Raw genomic sequence first — 8854 nt, forward strand, 5'->3', positions numbered from 1 at the left:
ACATGGTCCGATTTGAATTTTTTTCTTCTACAGAAGGAAGAGCAAGCCTTCTTCTATCATCCTCTCAGTTTTAGTCAACTTGCACCGCAGGGTCTCGGAGGGGATAGTGTTAGTTGAAGGCTACCAAACCTGCCATACACAGACAACTTAACTTTATATATAGAGAGATTGTTTAAAGTAAAATGACTCCCTGGTTAAGTTTAATGATCGATTAGTGGTTGCTGAGTTTTGGAGGGTATAAATTACATGTATGCAGTTTATTTATCGAAAATTCAAAATCAGAATCATTGCAAAATGGATATTATAATGAATTCCTTTCATAGGCAAGGGAGAAGTTTATAAGACGAGATATCAGCCTATAGTATCTCACATGTATTAATAATATTGGTTTTGGTAGAGTGCAGCATAAATTGACCCCTGGAGGGATGTAAGGTAAATATGGTATGGCTTATGGTAATATCATGTTGAAAATACCAGTTCTCATCCAATCACTAAAGTTAAACAATGTCAAGCCCAGTTAGTACTTAGATGGGTGACAGCCTGGGAAACCTAGGAACTGTAAGTAGCTTTCTTTTATAAGTTGCAGACACGGCTGTGGGGTTAAGGAGATTGCTTCTGAACTAAGCAGTCTTGGATTCAGTCTCACTGCATGGCACCTTGAGCAAGTGTCCGCTATAACCCCGGGCTAACAAATGGCTTGTAAGTCGATTTGGTAGACAGAGACAGAAACTGAAAGGAATCCCATCACACACATACACATCTATGTGTGTGTGTGTGATCATCATCATCACCATCATCATCATCATCATTTAACCTGGCATGGGTCAGACAGTTTGATTGGAACTAGTAACTCTGAGAGCTGCACCAGACTCCAGTCTGATTTGGCATGGTTTCTATGGCTGGATGCCCTTCCTAATGCCAAACACTCTGAGAGTGTAAATGGGTGCTTTTCCACCAATATATATGTGTATGTGGTGGTGGCGGTGGTGGGGGAGCAGTATTTATATATAACCATACCGCCATCACTGCTTGACAATATGTATTGCTTAGATCCCTTAATTTTACAGTTTGATTGAGCAGACTAACAGAAAAAGCAATAGGTTTTAAAATAAGTACTGGAATCAATTCGTTCAACTTAACTTTTAAAGGTGGTGCCCCAGCATGGGCTGCATTCCAATGAGTAGAACAAGATAAAACATATTGTTTGAGCTTAGACTAATTCAAGTATTGCAAATTATGGTTATTCAAATACATAAGTACCATTCGAGTATGGGTTGATGCCAGTGTCATCTGACTGGCTCCCATGCAGGTGGCACGTAAAAAGCACCACCTGAACGTGGTCAATGCTAGTGTCCCCTACTGGCTTCCATGCCAGTGGCACATAAAAAACACCATCTGAACGTGGTCAATGCCAGTACCCACTGATTGGCTCCCATGTCAGGTGGCATGTAAAAAGCACCATCCAAAGGTGGTCAATGCCAGGCCTGCCTGACTGGCTCCCATGCCGGTGGAATGTTAAAAGCACCCACTACACTCTCGGAGTGGCCAGTGTTAGGAAGTGCATCCAGTCATAGTAATATTGCCAGATCAGATTGGAGCCTAGTGCAGCCTCCTGGCTTGCCAGTCCTCAATCAAACCATCCAACCATCCAGCATGGAAAGTGGACATTAAACAATGATGATGATGATGATGATAATGATGAAGATGTTGCCAGAATTTGAAAGCAACAAAATAAATGTACAAAAAAATTTGATTTCATTATCACATCTTAAGACTTCAAATAAGTTTTAATTAATGGAATATTCACTCACTTTGACTATCTTTACATATCGATAAATGGCTTTGTCTCTCTTTTTCAAAAGCAATACTCTTATTTTGGATGAGATAAAGAAAACTGTAATCATAGTTTCATTTAATATTGGTTTCAAATTTTGGCACCAGGCCAACAATTTTGGGGTGGAGGGTAAATCGATCGCACCAACCCCAGCATTCAACTGGGTGCTTATTCTATTGACCTCGAAAGGATGAAAGGCAAAGTTGACCTTTACAGAATTTGAACTCAGAACATAATGACAAACGAAATGATGCTAAACATTTGGTTGAACCATTAATGAGTCTGCTGGCTTGCAGCCCTTAGTTTCATTTAATATTGATTTCAAATTTTGGCAATTTCGGGGAAGGTGTTAAGTCGATTTGTGGAGGCACAATGGGCCAGTGTTTAGGGCAGTGGACTCGCGGTCGAAGGATCGCAGTTTCAATTCCAGACCAGGCGTTGTGTGTGTTTATTGAGCGAAAACACCTAAAAGCTCCACGGTTTTCTGGCAGGGGGTAGTGTTGTCCCCTGTTGTACTCTTTCGCCCCAACTTTCTCTCACTCTCTCTTCCTGTTTCTTGAGTAAAGCTGTGATGGACTGGCATCCCGTCCAGCTGGGGTGAACATATATGCCACAGAAACTGGGAAACCGGGCCCATGAGCCTGGCTAGGCTTGAAAAGGGCGACTTTTTTTTTTATCGTTAAGTCAATTACATCGACCCCAGTGTTCAACTGGTACTTATTTTATCTACCCCGAAAAGATGAAAAGCAAAGCCTACCTCAGCGGAATTTGAACTCAGAACACGAAGATAGATGGAATGGCACAAAGCACTTTGCCTGGTGTGGTAATGATTCTGTTAGCTCACCACTTTAGTTTCATTTAATATTATTGAACCAAAGACATTAGCATTTTATTTCTTCTCATAAATAATGATGAGCATGTATTCACGTCAATTATATTACATCTTATGATATGTAATAAAATTCAGAAATATTATTCTTATATGCATATATTCCACAGATTTTATATTGAATAACTGTTTTTAAAGAAACTATCTTAGATAGGTTCTTCAGAAGACTGTAGATAATTAAAATAAATAAAAATATTGCTTTGATTTACTCAATCTATAATTCCATAAAAGAAAATACGATTTGCTAAATGACAATTAGAAATATTTCCCAAGAGATGGAGAACATTTAAATTATTTGAAATACCATTTATAATGTCACAAGGGACATTTCCTTCAAATTTTCTTTTTCATATCATGGTTTCTCTTATTAATGTTGAACTATATTGAGCTCATTTAAATTCTGTTTCTGTTTCACATATGAATTGAAGATTAATTTTGAAGAAAACGGTTGTATTCGTTATCAGACTATCACCAGCAGATTTTCACAGCAAACTTTGGGAGAGATGAAATGTTCCTGGTTTAACCCTGAACTTTAACTCACAGCCTTGCAAGATATTTTCATGAAGTTCACTTAAATCCATTGGCAAATGAAAAATCCAATACTTCTGTCATTCTTTTACTCTTTTACTTGTTTCAGTCATTTTGACTGTAGCCATGCTGGAGCACTGCCTTTAGTTGAAAAAATCGACCCCAGGACTTATTCTTTGTAAGACTAATACTTTATTCTATCAGTCATTTTTGCCGAACTGCTAAGTTACAGGGGACGTAAACACACCACCATCGGTTGTCAAGTGATGTTGGTGGGACAAACACAAACACATAAACACATACACACACATACATATACATATACATATACATATATACGACAGGCTTCTTTCAGTTTCCGTCTACCAAATCCACTCACAAGGCTTTGGTCAGCCCGATGCTATAGCAGAAGACACTTGCCCAAAGTGCCACGCAGTAGGAATGAACCCGGAACCATGTGGTTGGTAAGCAAGCTACTTACCACACAGCCACTCCTGCGCCTATGGGTCATGGGTACAAAAAAAAAAAATTAATTCTAATTATTTTCCTTTTTCTTTTTTCTATAAATAATTAATATCTTTACATTCGTTGTCCATAAAACATTTTTTTTTCCTTCATTTGCATTCAGATTTGATAAGTATCATTCAAAACATATTGATTCTTAGAGTAAGTTTTAATACTTTCATTTATTGCTCAATGAATATCCAATTCCTACTTATATAACATCATACATATTCCAGCTGATAAGGCTTTAAAACAACCATCTGTTTCTTGCATCATCCATTAATAATATCTTTTGTTCTTCTGTTTTTATAAAAGAATTATAATAAATTATTTGATGTAAGATGACAGAATGACTCTTTGCCATTCTAATTATTCTATCAACACAATAGTATTCTTGACAGAAGAGAGGAAAACATAGAACTGTGATTTTTAGTGGTCTCATCATGATTTGTCTATTTTAACCTTCACTCTTGGTAGGGATTGCTATAGGCGAGCTGGCAGAAACGTTAGCACACCAGGCGAAATGTGTAGCCGTATTTCGTCTGCCATTACGTTCTGAGTTCAAATTCCGCCGAGGTCGACTTTGCCTTTCATCCTTTCAGGGTCGATAAATTAAGTACCAGTTTCGCACTGGGGTCGATATAATCGACTTAATACTTTGTCCTTGTTTGTCCCCTCTATGTTTAGCCCCTTGTGGGTAATAAAGAAGTATATAAAAGAAATTATTAGCTATTTAGCCCAAGGTTGATTGTAATTAAGTATACTGAGGTCTAACCATGAATGTTACACTTTATTTTCAAATAATACATCAAGAACAACTATCTAAAGCAGTAGTTCCCAAACTTTTTCAGGCTACCACTCCCCTTGGTACCCAGGCCACATTCCTAACGCCCCCTCACCCTCCCCACTACAAATATAGACCACTTTCTAAACAACTGTATTTCACAAATAAAACTTAAGCCTAATTAACCTATTAATATTTTTTGTTTTTACATCTATCACCCCATTTTGACCACCCCGTTATCATCCCACTTTTCCTCAACACACACCTGGATCTTTTCATCAACCCCGAGAGGGAACCACCGATCTAAAGTGTGTCCCCTTTTTTCCTAAGATGGCAGTAATACAATGAGTTAAGAAAGCAGCGAACTAGCAGAGTTCTTAGCAGCATTTTACCTGTCTTTACATCCTGAGTTCAAATTCCACCAAAAAAAATTTGTACTTATTTAATCGATCCTGAAAGGATGAAAGGCAAAGCCGACCTCGGCAGAATTTGAACTCAGAACGTAATGGCAGATGAAATACCACTAAGCATTTCATTTGGTGCTGTGATGTACTGAGGGTGTGATAGGTGAACCACAATAAAGTGAGTGATTACTGAATATATATGTATGTATATATATATATATATATATGACTGTGTGTGTACCGTTGGCGATTTTTTTTCCTCTGTCTTTCCTTCTCTGGATCTTTCCTTTCTCCTATGTTTCCGACGAAGAGCTCCACTCAAAACGTTGAACCCTCCTTCTTTCCCTCTTTCCTGAGCGTCCAATAATACTATATTTGTTCCACATCCTCGCGTTGTTGTGTTTTTTTGTGCTTTCTTGTTTGGATTAACTATATATGTATATATGTATGTAAGTATATATATATATATGAATGTATATACATATATATATATATATATATATGATATATATACAAATGTATATATATATATATACACATGTATATATATATATATATACACATGTATATATATATGTATGTATGTATGTATGTATGTATGTATGTATGTATGGACAACATGCTGCTAATCATGCTGTTAGTCATTTTGTCTGGCATGCTAATGGTTTTGTCACCTCTCTGAAGAAAATATAAAACTGTAATTTAATCCAGATAAATATTTTAAAATTCTATTGTTTCAGCTCCAATTCTTACAGTAAACCATAATAACTCATATAATCTATTATTCTCAAAAATTCTTTCTTTCCAAAATGAATATTTCAGCAAAACTCTTTGAGTTCATAAACTGAGCTACCATAATTTTCCCATAATTCTCCACATTGCTAAGAACAAATTATAACAAAACTTGTAGGATAATTGGATTTTTGAAAGAAAAAAAATGCATTTCTTCTAGGGCTCATTAGAAATTAATTAAATAAGAAAGGTTGATGGTATATATTTAATTTCAGCAAATAACTATGGAGCAGGTACACCATATATTTTTCCTGTTTATTTCCACTTACTACAGTATGGAACCTTTCAAATTCTTTCAGTCTTTTACTTGTTTCAGTCATTTGACTGTGGCTATGCTGGAGCACCACCTTTAGTCGAACTAATTGACTCCAGGACTTATTTTTGTATGTCTAGAACTTATTCGATCAGTCTCTTTTGCTGAACCAGTAAGTTACGGGGATGTAAACACACCAACATTAGTAATCAAGTGATGGTGGGAGAAAAACGCAGACACACACACACAAATATATATGCATAACTACATGAGAATTGTTGGTGCTTTTTCCCCCCAGCTTCCTCTTCTCTTGGACTTTCCCTGTCTCCTGTTTCTGAAGAATAACTTTGCTCGAAATATAAAGCCACCTTTCTTTCCTTCCCTGAGCATCTTTTAATACTTTGCATGTGTCACGTACTCACATTGTTGCTTTTTCTCATTGTGTTTTTTCTCTGATTTTTGGGATTATATATATAAGTAAATAAAGGCAACGAGCAGGCAGAAACATTAGCACACCGGGCAAAATGCTTAGTGGTATTTCGTCTATCTTTACATTCTGAGTTCAAATTCCACTGAGGTCGACTTTGCCTTTCATCCTTTCAAGGTCGATAAATTAAATACCAGTTGTGTACTGAGGTCTATCTAATCACTGGCCTCCTCCCCCCAAATTCCGGGCCTTGTGCCTAAAGTAGAAAAGTACATATATACATATATCATCATCATCATCATTTAACGTCCGCTTTCCATGCTAGCATGGGTTGGATGGTTCAACTGGGGTCTGGGGAGCCCGAAAGCTGCACCAGTCCAGTCAGATCTGGCAGTGTTTCTACAGCTGGATGCCCTTCCTAACGCCAACCACTCCGAGAGTGTAGTGGGTGATTTTATGTGCCACCGACACAGGTGCCAGACGAGGCTGGCAAACGGCCACGCTCGGATGGTTTTTTTATGTGCCACCGACACAGGTGCCAGACGAGGCTGGCAGACGGCCACGCTCGGATGGTGTTTTTATGTGCCACTGACACAGGTGCCAGATGAGGCTGGCAAACGGCCACGATCGGATGGTGCTGTTACGTGCCCACAGCACGAGGCCAGTCGATGCGGTACTGGCTACGGCCACGTTCGGATGGTTTTCTTGTGTGCCACCGGCACTGGTACCGCAAAGATACAATTCCATTGATGTTCATCTATTTTGATTTGTTTTGATTTTCACTTGCCTCAACAGGTCTTCACAAGTGTCACAAGAAGGAAGGTATGCACAGGTGGACTGACTACGTCCCAGGTAGGGGCCATGGGTTATGGCCCGACTAGTCTTGCCGGGTCTTCGGATGGTGTTTTTATGTGCCACCGACACAGGTGCTAGATGAGGCTGGCGAACGGCCACGATCGGATGGTGTGTTTGTCATGTGCCCCAGCACGGAGGCCAGTCGATGCGGTACTGGCTACGGCTACTTTCGGATGGTTTTCTCTTGTGTGCCACCGGCACTGGTACCACAAAGATACAAATTCCATTGATGTTCATCTATTTTGAGGGCTTCTTTCAATTTCTGTCTACCAAATCCACTCACAGGGCTTTGGTCAGCCCAAGGTTACAGTAGAAGACACTTGTGCAAGGTGCCACCCAATGGGATTGAACCCAGAACCATGTGGTTGGTAAGCAAGCTACTTATCACACAGCCACTCCAGTGCCTATTATATTTTTAGTAAATAGAGTTTTAATAGAATCAATGTTCACTCATTTTGAAGAAGGCTAGAAAAATAATCATCATTGTTACTGCTATTTCTAATAACATCCATACATTTATAATAACAATGATGCATAATATTCGTTAATTCACAGTGCTAATTAGAGAGCATTTTAATCTGTTAAGCTAAGTATTAAGATTGTAACAGAATAATTATAGTTTTTGTATCTTTTACATTATCATAAATTGTTTAAGGATTGGAAGATAATATTTATCTCCATATTCTAACAAATTTTGTAAATAATCTAAACAAAATTATTTAATAAACCCAATGTGATGTAGAAGTATGCATACAAGCATTTCCCTGTCAGACATTTTTATCACTTGATGACAGGAATGCAAGCTAATTTAACCTACATCTTTAAATTCCATTTATATTTACTTTTTTAAAATTTTCAGCAAGAATACTTACAAGAAATATTCACTGACTTTATATATACACATGCATACATAACTACTTATGCATATACACATACATAAAACCACATATATATACATATACAGTCATATATATATTATATATATATATACACACACACATATACATACACACAAATACTTATGCGTATGCACATACATAAAACCACATATATATACATATACAGTCATATATATATATTATATATATACACACATGCATATACATACACACAAATACTTATGGGTATGCACATACATAAAACCACATATATATACATATATAGTCATATATATATTATATATATATACACACACACATATACATACACACAAATACTTATGCGTATGCACATACATAAAACCACATATATATACATATGCAGTCATATATATATTATATATATATTTCTTTACTACCCACAAGGGGCTAAACACAGAGGGGACAAACAAGGACAGACAAATGGATTAAGTCGATTACATCGACCTCAGTGCGTAACTGGTACTTAATTTATCGATCCCGAAAGGATGAAAGGTAAAGTCGACCTCGGCGGAATTTGAACTTGGAATGTAACGGCAGACGAAATATGGCTACGCATTTCGCCCGGCGTGCTAACGTTTCTGCCAGCTCGCCGCCTTATACATATACACACACACATATACATACACACACATATACATTCACACACATATATACACACACACAT

The 8854-nt window shown here is 37.5% G+C and overlaps 1 pseudogene; it reads left to right on the forward strand.

Moving 5' to 3' along the window:
- Positions 1-446: 446 nt before the first annotated feature.
- On the forward strand, positions 447-565 carry LOC115208896 (annotated as a pseudogene).
- The last annotated feature ends 8289 nt before the right edge of the window (positions 566-8854 follow it).

The sequence above is a fragment of the Octopus sinensis genome, linkage group LG2 (genome assembly GCF_006345805.1).
Source record: "Octopus sinensis linkage group LG2, ASM634580v1, whole genome shotgun sequence".
In the NCBI taxonomy this organism is placed as follows: Eukaryota; Metazoa; Mollusca; class Cephalopoda; order Octopoda; family Octopodidae; genus Octopus; species Octopus sinensis.